Source organism: Cynocephalus volans, chromosome 4, assembly GCF_027409185.1.
Source record: "Cynocephalus volans isolate mCynVol1 chromosome 4, mCynVol1.pri, whole genome shotgun sequence".
Lineage (NCBI taxonomy): Eukaryota > Metazoa > Chordata > Mammalia > Dermoptera > Cynocephalidae > Cynocephalus > Cynocephalus volans.
The window spans coordinates 104,544,562-104,560,132 of record NC_084463.1 but is presented as its reverse complement, the minus strand read 5'-3'; the positions used below and the strand labels follow the sequence as shown (position 1 = coordinate 104,560,132).

At 38.6% G+C, this 15,571-nt stretch overlaps 1 pseudogene; it reads right to left on the bottom strand.

The window, feature by feature from the left end:
• Positions 1-10,543: 10,543 nt before the first annotated feature.
• LOC134376327 (olfactory receptor 51I1-like) lies at positions 10,544-11,996 on the bottom strand (annotated as a pseudogene).
• Positions 11,997-15,571: the final 3,575 nt, after the last annotated feature.

Sequence of the window (15,571 nt, the reverse complement as noted above, 5' to 3'; positions counted from 1 at the left end):
ATTTTATCTCTATCTTCATGCATGTCTTCCTCAACTAACTGTGCATTCTTTTTGCGGGGCACTGTGTTCATTTATTCTAAATTTCTGGATAGGCACCCTGTTCGAAGGCAGAGTAAATTCCAATTCTTTTCTTTAACAAATAAACGAATGTTCATGCGCATAGATAAATGCAATTGCTATTTATGACTCTTATCACCTGTTTGTGTAACTCCTGTTTAATGAACGTTCCCTTCTAAATAATCAAGAGCCATATCTATTGCCTTTGTCATTTTTGGTACCTATCAGAGTATCTGTAATATTGTACAATAAACACGTAGTGATGAATAAATAGACAAATTAATAAATATGTCAACTGAGAAGTGAAATTGGTAATATGTTGTACCTGTAAAAGTGTGATTTTTGCACATTAAAATATGTTATAAGTGAGGTAAATCTTTAAAACACTGTATTCTTAAAAGGAAGAAAGAGTTTTTGAATGTCCACCTTAGTTCTAAATTTTAATTACATTATCAGAATTATCATCTCTTACAACAAATGAGGTGAGTTTTATTAGCTCTATTTTATAGATAAGGAAACAAAAGATAAAAGATACTAAATTAGTTGTCAGTATATCCCCAACCAAAATTTTTTGGACTCAGGATTAAAAACCACCACACAGTAAAACTGAGAATACATTAATGTCAGTAAATCAGGCTTTTTGGTCATTGTCTTTGTTTTTTTCCACATATGAGATTGAAAGATATTCAAATACATCAGTATCGCTGGATTCCATTTATTTATTTATTGTTTTATCCTAATTTGTTTTTCCTAATATTTACTTTTGTGAGACATACTGTGAGTCCCCTAATTCCAGCAAAGAAATAATTATCTTGTTCAAAGATAGAAGATTTTGATTATCAATCAATGTGCACAAAGTATACAGTGCCCAAGAAAGCTTCTAGTAGTAGTCTTAAGACTTAAACTCACATCTGTACTGATTTAGTGGACTTTTTTTTTTAATAAGAGGTAAAATTGTGCCAGAGTCCAGCTCCAGCTGGTTCTTGGAGCCCGAGAAGGATGTGTGCAGTCGGCAAAAATAGAGGAAACAGACCATTGATGTCCAGTGCATCAGTGGACGATGGACAAAAGCCATTCTCCTTTGTTTATACCATGTTTACCCTATTATTGATTATACCGAATCATAACTTTCTAAGGAATTACATATCATTTTTTACAGATCATAGTCTTTTAGGAAAGTACATATCATTCTTCAAAGTGATACAAGTAGTGAGTTATCCCAGCCGATTGTTCTCAGTCAGTCACAGATCATAACCTCCCAGAAAAGTACGTATCATTCTTCAAAGTGAAAACATCTTAACCAGCAAGAAAGAATTTTAAACCGAGGTCTGTGGCCAGTGGCCAGAGTTCTCACGGTTGGCAGCACATGCGGTTTTTAAGTAAAGCATTTAACCCTTACAACATATGATTACATATCCATCACCTATTTGGTTTTTCATTTTTTATCTTAATCGACTAAAGGCAACAATTATTTAAAAAAGCACATCCTTTTATAATATGAATTTAGCTATTTGTGTAAAATGATTCTTTGTTTAAAAATTTTTGAACTTAAAAGCCCAAACCTAACTTATTTTTCCATAAAAAAAACTTTAAATTTTTTACTCATATTTAATCTTACCATACCATACATTTGTCCTCTATATATGGCCCTGTATAAGAAAGAGGGGATCTATCAGCTCCTACATGTTGCGTGTTATTTCTTCCTCCAGGGGCCCACCAGATCTTGTTTTTCTTTAAAATTTAACCAACATAACTGTGTTCTCTGACAATGAGAACCAAACCCCTGTATGGTAGAATAGTGACCTGGGCAACTTGTGCCTCGGGTAAGTTTACAGGAAAACTTATTGTTCCTTGGGAACATTTATTTTGCCCCACCACCTTACCCACCTATCTGTACAGAAAGGCCTCTCGGTTTCTTTGTATCTTCTTTTCTGAAAAAAACAAATCACGGACCCAGGTGTACTTTTCAACATTTTTTTTTTTTTAATTTTATTTTGTCGATATACATTGTAGCTGATTATTGCTCCCCATCACCAAAACCTCCCTCCCTTCTCCCTCCCCCCCTCCCCCCCAACAATGTCCTTTCTGTTTGCTTGTTGTATCAACTTCAAATAATTGTGGTTGTTATATCTTCTTCCCCCCCCCCCCGGTTTGTGTGTGTGTGTGTGTATGTGTGTGTGTGAATTTATATATTAATTTTTAGCTCCCTCCAATAAGTGAGAACATGTGGTATTTCTCTTTCTGTGCCTGACTTGTTTCACTTAATATAATTCTCTCAAGGTCCATCCATGTTGTTGCAAATGGCAGTATTTCATTCGTTTTTATAGCTGAGTAGTATTCCATTGTGTAGATGTACCACATTTTCCGTATCCACTCATCTGATGATGGGCATTTGGGCTGGTTCCAACTCTTGGCTATTGTAAAGAGTGCTGCGATGAACATTGGGGAACAGGTATACCTTCGACTTGATGATTTCCATTCCTCTGGGTATATTCCCAACAGTGGGATGGCTGGGTTGTATGGTAGATCTATTTGCAATTGTTTGAGGAACCTCCATACCATTTTCCATAGAGGCTGCACCATTTTGCAGTCCCACCAACAATGGATGAGAGTTCCTTTTTCTCCGCAGCCACGCCAGCATTTATCATTCATAGTCTTTTGGATTTTAGCCATCCTAACTGGGGTTAGATGGTATCTCAATGTGGTTTTGATTTGCATTTCCCGGATGCTGAGTGATGTTGAGCATTTTTTCATATGTCTGTTGGCCATTTGGATATCTTCCTTAGAGAAATGCCTACTTAGCTCTTTTGCCCATTTTTTAATTGGGTTGCTTGTTTTTTCTTATAAAGTTGTTTGAGTTCCTTATATATTCTGGATATTAATCCTTTGTCAGATGTATATTTTGCAAATATTTTCTCCCACTCTGTTGGTTGTCTTTTAACTCTGTTAATTGTTTCTTTTGCTGTGCAGAAGCTTTTTAGTTTGATATGATCCCATTTGTTTATTTTTCCTTTGGTTGCCCGTGCTTTTGGGGTCGTATTCATGAAGTCTGTGCCCAGTCCTATTTCCTGAAGTGTTTCTCCTATGTTTTCTTTAAGAAGTTTTATTGTCTCAGGGTGTATATTTAAATCCTTAATCCATTTTGAGTTTATTTTAGTATACGGTGAGAGGTATGGATCTAGTTTCATTCTCCTGCATATCGATATCCAGTTATCCCAGCACCACTTGCTGAAGAGGCAGTCCCTTCCCCAGTGAATAGGCTTGGTGCCTTTGTCGAAGATCAGATGGCAGTAAGTGTGTGGGTTGATTTCTGGATTCTCTATTCTATTCCATTGGTCAGTGTGTCTGTTTTTATGCCAGTACCATACTGTTTTGGTTATTATAGCTTTGTAGTATAGCTTAAAGTCAGGTACTGTTATGCCTCCAGCTTTATTTTTTTTGCTGAGCATTGCTTTGGCTATTCGTGGTCTTTTATTGTTCCATATAAATGTCTGAATAGTTCTTTCCATTTCTGAGAAAAATGTCTTTGGAATTTTGATGGGGATTGCATTGAATTTGTATATCACTTTGGGTAGTATGGACATTTTCACTATGTTGATTCTTCCAATCCAAGAGCATGGAATATCTTTCCATCTTCTTCTATCCTCTCTAATTTCTCTCAGCAGTGGTTTGTAGTTCTCATTATAGAGATTTTTCACCTCCTTGGTTAACTCAATTCCTAAGTATTTTATTTTTTTGGTGGCTATTGTAAATGGGCAGGCTTTCTTGATTTCTCCTTCTGCATGTTCACTATTGGAGAAAAGAAATGCTACTGATTTTTGTGTGTTGATTTTGTATCCTGCTACTGTGCTGAAATCATTTATCAATTCCAACAGTTTTTTTGCAGAGGTTTTAGGCTGTTCAATATATAGGATCATGTCATCTGCAAACAGGGACAGTTTGACTTCATCTTTTCCAATCTGGATGCCTTTTATTTCCTTCTCTTCTCTGATTGCTCTGGCTAGTACTTCCAACACTATGTTGAATAGGAGTGGTGAGAGTGGGCATCCTTGTCTAGTGCCTGTTCTTAAAGGAAAAGCTTTCAGCTTTTCCCCATTCAGGATGATACTGGCAGTGGGTTTGGCATATATGGCTTTAATTATGTTGAGATACTTTCCCTCTATACCTAACTTATAGAGGGTCTTTGTCATGAATGAGTGCTGAACTTTATCAAATGCTTTTTCAGCATCTATAGAGATGATCATATGGTCCTTGTGTTTGAGTTTATTAATATGGTTTATCACATTTATTGATTTGCGTATGTTGAACCAACCTTGCATCCCTGGGATGAATCCCACTTGATCGTGATGAATAATTTTTCGTATGTGTTGCTGTATTCTGTTTGCTAGTATTTTAGTGAGGATTTTTGCATCTATATTCATCAAGGATATCGGCCTGTAGTTTTCTTTTTTGGTTATATCTTTACCTGGTTTTGGTATCAGGATGATGTTTGCTTCATAGAATGAGTTTGGGAGATTTGCATCCGTTTCAATCTTTTGGAATAGTTTGTAAAGAATCGGTGTCAATTCCTCTTTGAATGTTTGGTAAAATTCTGCTGTGAATCCATCTGGTCCTGGGCTTTTCTTTGTTGGGAGCCTTCTGATAACAGCTTCAATCTCCTTTATTGTTATTGGTCTGTTCAAATTTTCTACGTCTTCACGGTTCAGTTTTGGGAGCTTGTGTGTGTCCAGAAATTTATCCATTTCCTCCAGATTTTCAAATTTGTTGGCGTATAGTTGTTTATAGTAGTCTCCAATGATTCCTTGTATTTCAGATGAATCATTTGTAATATCACCTTTTTCATTTCTAATTTTTGTTATTTGAGTCTTCTCTCTTCTTTTTTTTGTTAGCCATGCTAATGGTTTGTCAATTTTATTTATCTTTTCAAAAAACCAACTTTTTGATTCGTTGATCTTTTGAATTGTTTTTTGGTTTTCAATTTCATTCAGTTCTGCTCTGATCTTAATGATTTCTTTCCGTCTGCTAACTTTAGGATTGGATTGTTCTTGTTTTTCTAGTTCTTTAAGGTGAAGTGTTAGGTTGTTTACTTGCCATCTTTCCATTCTTCTGAAGTGAGCATTTAATGCAATAAATTTTCCCCTCAATACTGCTTTTGCAGTATCCCACAGGTTTTGGTATGATGTATCATTGTTTTCATTAGTTTCAATAAACTTTTTGATTTCCTGCTTGATTTCTTCTTGGACCCATATGTCATTAAGTAGAATGCTGTTTAATTTCCATGTGTTTGTATAGTTTCCAGAGTTTCGTTTGTTATTAATTTCTAGTTTTAATCCATTGTGGTCTGAGAAGATACATGGGATAATTCCAATTTTTTTGAATTTATTGAGACTTGATTTGTGACCTAATATGTGATCTATCCTGGAGAATGATCCATGTGCTGATGAGAAGAATGAATATTCTGAGGTTGTTGGGTGGAATGTTCTGTAGATATCTGCCAATTCCAATTGGTCTAGAGTCTTGTTTAGATCTTGTGTTTCTCTACTGATTCTTTGCCTAGATGATCTGTCTAATATTGACAGTGGAGTGTTCAGGTCCCCTGCTATTATGGTATTAGTGTCTATTTCCTTCTTTAGGTCTAATAGAGTTTGTTTTATAAATCTGGCTGCTCCAACATTCGGTGCGTACATATTTATGATTGTTATGTCTTCTTGATGGATCAGTCCTTTTATCATTAAGTAGTGTCCCTCATTGTCTCTTTTTATGGTTTTTAGTTTAAAGTCTATTTTGTCAGATATAAGAATAGCCACTCCAGCTCGTTTTTCTTTTCTGTTTGCATGGTAAATCTTTTTCCATCCTTTCACTCTTAGTCTGTGTGAATCTTTATGGGTGAGGTGGGTCTCTTGTAGGCAGCATATAGTTGGGTCCTGCTTTTTGATCCAGTCAGCCAGTCTGTGTCTTTTAATTGGGGAATTTAAGCCTTTTACATTAAAAGTTGTTATTGAAAGGTGTTGATTTATTCCTAGCATTTTATTGGTTGTTTGGTTGTCTTAGGTGTCTTTTGTTCCTTGCTTTCTGATTTACTGTTTGGTTTCTTTGTTTCTTGGTTCCTTAGGTTGTAGATAGTGTTTTTGTTAGCTTGTTTTCTCTTCCTGAATGCCATTTTTATTGTACTAGCGGGTTTAGATTTTTCTTAGGTTTTTATGGCAGTGGTAGTTATTTTTCAGGAACCAAACCCAGTACTCCCTTGAGGATTTCTTGTAAGGGTGGTCGTGTGGTAGTGAACTCCCGCAGTTTTTGTTTGTCTGAGAAATATACTATTTGCCCCTCATTTCGGAAGGATAGCCTTGCAGGGTAGAGTATTCTTGGCTGGCAATCTTTGTCTTTAGTATTTTGAAAATATCATCCCATTCCTTTCTAGCTTTTAGGGTTTGTGATGAAAGGTCTGATGTTAACCTGATTGGGGCTCCCTTATAGGTGATTTGACGCTTCTCTCTTGCAGCTTTTAAGATTCTCTCTTTGTCTCTGAGTTTTGCCAATTTGACTATGACATGTCTTGGAGAAGGCCTTTTTGGGTTGAATACGTTTGGAGATCGTTGAGCTTCCTGGATCTGAAGATCTGTGATTTTTCCTATACCTGGGAAGTTTTCTGCCACTATTTTGTTGAATATGTTTTCAATGGAATCTCCATTTTCCTCCCCTTCTGGAATACCCATGACTCGGATATTTGAGCGCTTGAGGTTGTCTGATATCTCTCTCAGATTTTCTTCCATGTCCTTGATTCTTTTTTCTTTCTTTTTGTCTGCTTGTGTTATTTCAAACAGCCCATCTTCAAGTTCAGAGGTTCTCTCTTCAACTTCGACAAGCCTGCTGGTTAAACTCTCCGTTGTGTTTTTTATTTCGATGAATAACTTCTTCAGTTCAGCAAGTTCTGCTACATTTTTTTTCAGGACATTGATTTCCTTGTATATTTCCTCTTTCAGATCCTGTATACTTTTCCTCATTTCATCATGATGTCTAGCTGAGTTTTCTTGTATCTCATTCAGTTTCCTTAGAATTATCACTCAAAATTCCTTGTCAGTTATTTCAAGGGCTTCTTGTTCTATAGGATCTAGAGTATGAGATTTATTAACTTTTGGTGGTGTACTTTCTTGATTTTTTGTATTTCTGGTGTCTTTTTTTTGGTGTTTATTCATTGTGGCAGGGGGTTTCACAGTCCACCGGTTTGAGACTAATGACTAACTAGGATGTTGCTGTGGTTGCCAATTTGGTATGGCTCCCGCCGTGACTGCTCAGTTGGCCTCTAGTGTCTTGTGTGTGTGGTTGCCTCGGGTCTTGGGCTTCTCCGGGGATCCACCTTTCTGGTCAGCTTGTACTCTGCTGGGCTGGTGGATCACGTACCACAGGGTGTGTGATCTCTGTTGAGCTTTCACTTTCTGTACAGGACTTCTCCCCGTTCCGTGTGCTCTGGCCCAGGCTGTTAGATCGTGCAGTGGCGATCCCACCGGGTGTATGGTTTCTGTCGAGTCTCCGCCTCCCTGGCCGCACGTCTCCCCACTCTGTGCACACTGTGCTGGGCTGGGGTGTGTCTTCTGCACCCCTCGTCTATCAGCTGGGCCTTCAAGACCCTGCTCAGCACCGCCTCGCCCAGGAAGTCTACCAGGTTTCTGCTAGGCACAGACGACCGGTCTCTCTGGGTGCCTTTGTAGCACTGTGTAGATCTTTCTCGGGTCTTGTTCACCTTTGTATCCCCCCGGTATAAACCGAGTCTAGTGCCCGCCTGCAGCCTGGTCTCCGGCAGGTTCAAGCGGACCTGGGAACTCTCCTACCACACTATTCCCAACCAGAAATTTGTTAGGCTGTTTTCCAAACTGGTGGTCGCAGAGATGGTATCTGCCTCCCAGTAACAGGAAGTTTACCAGGGCGGAGTCCAGGGTGTGGTGGAGTGACAGTCGGCCGCCCGTACTTGCTAGCCCTCCCAACACTGGTCGGGACGCCCCACACCCCCAGCCCCGCCAGGGAACCGTGGAGGGAGTGGGAGAGGAGGCCGGCCGCAGGGTCCGGAAAGCCCCGCGCCAGGCCAAGCAAATGGGCTCAGTGATGGCCGAGCAGGGCGGAGCTGCCTGCACCTGGGAAAATGGAGGCAGCACCGGGGCAGTGAGTGGCCTGGTGGTGCAGGCGGGAGCCGCGTGGGCATCCACCCCCCGAACAGAGCTGTGCCAGGGATCACTCACAGTGCTGTGCCAGGTCGGGCGCTCGCTCTGTCTCTGGTTTGTTGCCTTCCGTGTTCTCGGCGCTGCCGCCTCGGGCTGTGCAGTCGCGGCGCCGCTCGGGCGCTCCCAGGAATCTTCTTTAATGCCGGCCTGAAACCTCGAATCCTGAATAGGGCAGCTGGCCGCCTTCAGTGCGGCCCCAGCCTCCGGGATCCTGGCTGCATCCACAGCAGCCCTGGTGCCGTGTTCCCTGTTTCAAGACTCGCTTTTGCAGCTAAGAATCAGTTCTTTTCCTGCTCCACACTTCAAAGCTGTTGCCTGTAAATGAGGCAGCCTCTCCTGCCGGGGGCAAAGTGGCGTTGAGCCCCCACGACCGGCCAGCAGCAGCAGTCCTCCCTTAAGAGATGGCCAGAGGAAGGCCCACTTTTCAACATTTTTACCTGGGTTACATTAATCAGATCAAACTTGTTTTCTTAACTGAGAAGTTTCCCAAAAGGCCAGTTTCATTAACCAAGACAAATGTAATTTCATTTGTTTCATTATTAAAGGGTATTTCCAAAACTGGGGGTACTGAAACTGCCACCTCACACCAGACGCACAAGAGCATAAGCATTCCCATAAAACATCCAGTCATTCCCGGGGGAATAGACAAGTACACATGCAACCCAGAAAATACCGGAATAGGGATTTTTGGGAAGGCTTCTGCAGGGCCCTGCCACACACATTCTCCGCAGCCCTGCTGAATGGAAAACTGTCTTCCTTATATTCCCACACCCTTTCCCACGGATGCACAGCTTCCGACAAAATTGTTTATATTTGCAGTGTGCAAACATTTTATTGACATATGCATACATCATGGAATGGCTAAATCAGGCTAATTAACATATGCATTATCTCACATGCATTCCATTTATTTGCAGAAAGAACACTTCAAATCTACTCACTTAGTTATTTTCAAGTATGCAATACATACTTATTAACTATAGTCACCATGATGTACAACAAATCTCTTGAAACTATTCCTCCTGCTTAACTGAAATTTTGTATCCTTTGACTAATATTTCTCCATCACCTCCGCCCCACTCAGCCCTTGCTAACCACAATTCTGATTTATGCTTGTATGACTTAATTTTAGATTTCACATATAACTAAGATCATGCAATATTTGTTCTCTACATCTGGCTTATTTCACTTAACACAATGTCCTCCAATTTTGTACATGTTGTTGCAAATGACAGGATTTTCTTCTTTTTTTTAGGCTTACTAGTATTCCATTTGTATACATACCACATTTCCTTCATTTGCTCATCTATTGATGGACAATTAAGTTTGCTACACATCTTAGATACTGCGAATAATGCTTCAATAAACAAAGGAGTGCAAATATGTCTTCAACAGACTGATTTTATTTCCTTGGGACATATATCTAGTAGTGAGATTTTAGGATCATATGGTATTTTTATTTCAAATACTTTGAGAAGTCTCCATACTATTTTTAGAATGGCTGCACTAGTTCACATTTCCACGTACAGTGTGCAGAAGTTCCCTTTTCTTGTGTCCTCACTAACACTTATCTTTTGTTGTTCTGTTAATAGTCATTCTAACAGGCATGAAGTGATATCTCATTGTGATTTTAACCCATTTGTCTGAAAATCAGTAATGTTGAACACTTTTTCATATACTTATGGCCATGTGTATGTCTTCTTTTAAATAACGTCTATTCAGATCTTTTGCCTATTTTTCATTAGGCTGTTTTTTTTTTTCCTTGCTATTGCTCTGAGTTTAATACATATTTTAAATTTTAACTCCTTATCAGATGTACAGTTTGCAAATATTTTTCCCATTCTGTAGGTTGTTTCTTTTCCCTGTTGATTGTTTCCTTTGTGAATCATAATTAAAAAATAAATTACCATAAAATATAATGAGACATGAAGAGAAACAAAGTAGAGCATTAGAGAATGGTATTGGGAGATTTGTTTGACTCTCTGAACTCTCTACAAAGTTTTCTGACTCACAAACTTTAAAAAAATTACAAAGTTTGAAAATATGGAAGAATACTAGACTGGTCTTATGACAAGGGCTATCATGAATATTCTAGCCATGGATTTTTCATGTTTCTGAATATTGTTATCCTAATATCTCAAACCACAAGTTAAGAAAAACATGGAGCAAATAAAATATTATGAATATAGAATGTATATCTTTATTCGTAAAAAAACATAATTTGCAATATTTCAACCTATATCCATACCTAAATCCACATCATATTTCTAAAATTACAACAAATTCTTAAACCTCTGTAGAACTGGGATTTGTATTTTTCGCTCACCTAATCCACCATTAACTTCTCTAAATCTTTTTCTTCTCTTGATCTTGGTAGATTTTCTCAGGGCAGCATGGATCTGCTTATTCTTCAGGGTCTACACAATTGGTTTAGCATGGGGGGTGTAATGTGGTAGATATTACCCAGCACTGTGTATGCTAGTGGAGAACTTCTGTGGCTGACTTGATGTGTTACAGTTATTGCCAGGACAGGTACATAGTGAAAAAGGACAATAAAGATGTGAGTCAGACAGGTGTTGAGTGCCTTCATCTGTGCTTCTCTTGAAGCAACGCCCAGTACAGCTTGAAATATCAGAGCATAGGAAATGGCTAATAGCAGAAAGTCAGGGCCAAAAGTAAAGATGACCAATCCCAGTGCATAGAAAATACTGATTTTGACTTGGCCACAAGCTAGCTTCATGACATTTGGGTGGAGTCAATAAGAATAGAAAAACATCTGTCCCTTGCAGAAAGGTAGCTGTTTTAGTCCGTTCTGTGTTGCTATAACAGAAATACCTGAGACTGGGTAATTTATAAAGGAAAGAGGTTTATTTAGCTTACGATTCTTGGAGAGCTGCATCTGGCATGGGCCTCAGGCTGCTTCTACTCATGGAAGAAAGGAGCAGGCAGCCGGCGGGTATAAAAAGATCACATGGCAAGAGGAAGCAAGAGGGAGAGAGAAGGTGCCAGGGTCTTTTTAAGCCAGGAGCTCTCGTGGGAACTAATAGAGCGATAAAAAACTCATTAATCCCCCCTCCCCCAGGGAGAGCATTAATCCATTCATGAGGAATCCTCCCCCGTGACTCAATCAGCTTCCAACACTGCCACATTGGAGATCAAATTCCCACATGAGTTTTGGAGGGGACAACACATCCAAACTCCATCAGTAGCCTCTTGAGCAGGAGGGAAATGGAGTCATGTGTGCTACAACCCTCAGCAAGGCTGCCAGCCCCATTTTGGTGAATAATGAATGAGTACATATGGTGGTATATTTCAGAGGGTGACTGATGGTATCAAAGTGGTCAAAGGCTATGGCTAACAGGATTCCTTCCGACAAAAACAAGATTCCTTCCCCCATGAAGGAGGACATATGGATAAAGAACAGTTGAGTGAGGCAACTCTCAAATGCAATTTTATGAAGGCCAAGAATAAAGACTCAGCCCAGAGAAAAGTGTGAGACCGACAGGACAGTATCACCTCCAGTCAGCATGGACAAGAATGGGAATGGGTGACCTGAAAACTATGCTCGGTCTTCACCAAGTATATTACTATACAGTTCCCTACCATTGTAGTGAGGTATATCTGACTCAGGAGTGGTCCCAGCCTCAGGTGGGCACCCACCAGCCCTCAAAGGCCAGTAAGGATAAAGAGAGAAGGATGAAATGTTGCGGTATTAGATTCAGACATAGAAAACTGTAAGAAGCCCTGCTCAAAACAGTTTCCCGGAACTTATCCTAAGGAGGAAGAAAAAATGATATGTCATATTCAGAAGACTGCACTAATTGAGCAAAATTCTCCCAATGAATGCTAAAGATTAAGAATGAAGGGCTCATCTAGAAGAAAAGGACATTAACAATTCTTTTCCCTGGGAATGAAAATTTTCTTCTGATATTGCTGTGAGATCAGGAAATTTCTTTACTGTGAATTTCCACAAATGGTAACAAGTATCCCAGACAAAAGCAAGTCAAAGCTTGAAGTGAAAATAATTAATGTACATTGTGTTCAGTTCATGTAAAAGAAGTGAGGTCCAGGAAACTAGAATGTGAATTACTCAATGGTATAAGCAAGTTGCTCTGGTTAAAAAGAACAGTCTACTTAAGATTCTCTTAATGAAAGAAGCTGAAGAATGAATAATCTTGTATAGCAGTGTTTCTGAAATGTTTGTCACTGTAAGAAAAGCACTAGAGCAGGAAACAGACATTGAATCTCTCTCCTCTCTCTCTCTCTCTCTCTGGCTGTGTGTGTGTGTGTGTGTGTGTGTGTGTGTGTGCGCGCGCGCGCGCACGCGCACGCGCACGCGCATGCCCTGAGCTCTTTCTGTTAAAACTTTAAGATGGAAACTCCTTCAATTTCCAAACCAATACATCTCACTGCCACTGCACACTACTCCTGATTTGAACTAAGGAGAGATCCTTACTGTTCTGTAAGACAATCTCTTTCTCCATTGAGAGAATGCTGGAATATTACTCTACTGATAATTTCACCTTTCTCCTATGAACACAATATCTCTGTCTTGATTTTTAACGTCTGCAATTAAAATGTTGAAATTATATACATGTACAAAAACAGACAAAACAATTCTCCCTTGACTGAAATTTCCAAAACAATTACATTCTGATTCTCCATCTTATATTTGCTAGGTAAAAATTAATATAAACATATATTTATCAATATTTATGATTCATGTATGTTATATAATAATTATATTATTTGTATATTCACACTATATATGTGTGTGTATACATATACGGATTAGAAACTTAAATATAAGGACTGAAACTTTAAAACTCCTAGAAGAAAACGTTGGGGAAACACTCCAGGATTTAGGACTGGGCAATGGCTTTAAGAATAACACCCTAAGGGCCGACCGCGTGGCGCACTCAGGAGAGTGCGACGCTGGGAGCGCAACGGCGCTCCCGCTGCGCAGGTTCGGATCCTACATAGGGATGGCCGGTGCGCTCCCTGGCTGAGCGCAGTGCGGACGACACCAAGCCAAGGGTTGCGATCCCCTTACCAGTCACAAAAAGGATAAAAGAAAAAAAGAATAACACCCTAAAAGCACAGAAAACAAACAAACAAAAAATAAAGAAATTGGATTTTATCAAACTGAAAAGCTTTTGAACAGCAAAGGAAACAATCAGCAGTGTGAAAATACACCCTACAGAATGGGAGAAAATATTTGAAAAGTATGCATCTGACACAGGATAAATATCCAGAATATACAAAGAGCTCAGACAACTTTAGAGCAAAAAACCAAACAATTCAATTTAAAAAATGGGCAAAGGGGCTGAATAGACATTTCTCAAAGGAAGTCATACAGATGGCTAACAGGTATATGAAGAAATGCTCAACATCACTAATCATCAGGGAAATGTAAATCAACACTGATTTGAGCTATTACCTCACCTCAATCTGACCAGCTACTATAAAAAAGACAGAGAATAACAAATGCTGGTGAGGATTTGTAGAGAGAGGAGCCCTCTAGTACTGTTGGTAGGACTGTAAATTAATACAGCCATTATGGAGAACAGTATGGAGATTCTTTAAACAACTAGAGAGAGAACTACCATATGATACAGCAATCCGACTACTGGGGATATATCCAGAAGACTGGAAAACATCAGGTCGCAGGTATAACTGCACTCCCATGTTTATTGCAGCTCTATTTACAATAGCTGGGTGGTGAACCAATCTAAAGGCCGATTGAAGGTTGAGGGCATAAGGAAATTGTGGTATATATACACAAGGTAATACAACTCAGCCATAAAAAAGAATGAAATTCTACCATTTGCAGAAAAATGGATGAGGATGGAGAAGAAAATTACTCTAAGTGAAACAACCCAGGCACAGAACGAGAAATACCGCATGAACTCACTCATAACCGGGAACTGAATCCATAACTAAAGAAATGAACAATAAAGAGAGACAGAAAGAAAGAAAGAAAGAGACAACAATCACAGTGATATGTTGAACTTTTAGAAAACTAGAGTTGGAAAAAGGAGGGGAAAATGAGGAACTAGTCAACAAACACAAAGAACGATTTCGTATTGTAATGATGAATAAGCTAACTATACTGATCTAACCACCACACATTGTACACACATTTTAAAAATCAATCTTGAACTCCACATGCATGTATAATAAAATAAATAAATTGTAGTTTGAAAAAATAAAAAATAAATAAGGTAAAATCTTTTCAAATGTGCCTTTTGATCTTCCATAGTCTTTCTACCTTTATGGTGACAATATAATATATTTTTCAAATAGTCTCATGTTTTTGTTTTAAAAGGTGTGTAATGATTATTATCACAGAATAAGAGGCTTATTTACTGACTTTAAAAATATACTAAAAAGATGTAGTAATCAAAACAGTTTAGTACTGGCATAAAAAGGGACACATAGAACAATGGAAAAGAATTGGAAACCCAGAAATAACTCCACACTTTTAGAACCAATTGATTTTCAAAAAAGATGCCAAAAACACACAAAGGGGCAAAGACGATCTCTTCAATGAATAGTGTTGGTAAACTGAATATCTATAGGCAGAAGGATGAAATTAGACATTCATTTCATTTGTTATATGTGTATAGATATATACACACACATAGGATATGCCTACGTTATGTGCAAATACTACACCATTTCATATAAGAAACCTGAGCATCCATGGAATTTGGTATCTGCAGCGATTCCCAGAACCAATTCCTCATGAATATCAAAGGATAACTACACACACACACACACACACACACACACACACATACCATATGTGCAAACAAAAACAATCAATAAGGTAACATTTCTTACTTTGTTTTTCTTAAACTTTTCTATGCTTGGTATATTTTCTCATCACTATGAATGTGTTCAAAAACTGATGACTCCCAGATTTGTACCTTCAACCAAAATCCCTTCACCAAGCTAAGTACAAACATGAAATTGCCAGATGAACTTCTCCATCTGTCCTCATATATATACTTTGGGCTAAGTATCACTGCTTTGTGTCTACTTAATATCTTAGCATGTGCAATACAGTTTTAAGAACTGTTCTAACATGCTTGTCTGCTAAAACTGATAACAATGTCAGTTCTCGGTTGGTTTCTATCGACTTTTATCTTCATCATGGGTCCTATTTTCTGCTTCCTTGCATTTATATTTTAATTAGATGCCAGACATTGTGAATTTATCTTTTCGTATGTAAGTACAATTTATATTTACTGTAAATTATTCTTAAAACCTTTTATTTATATATCTGTATTTTCTTT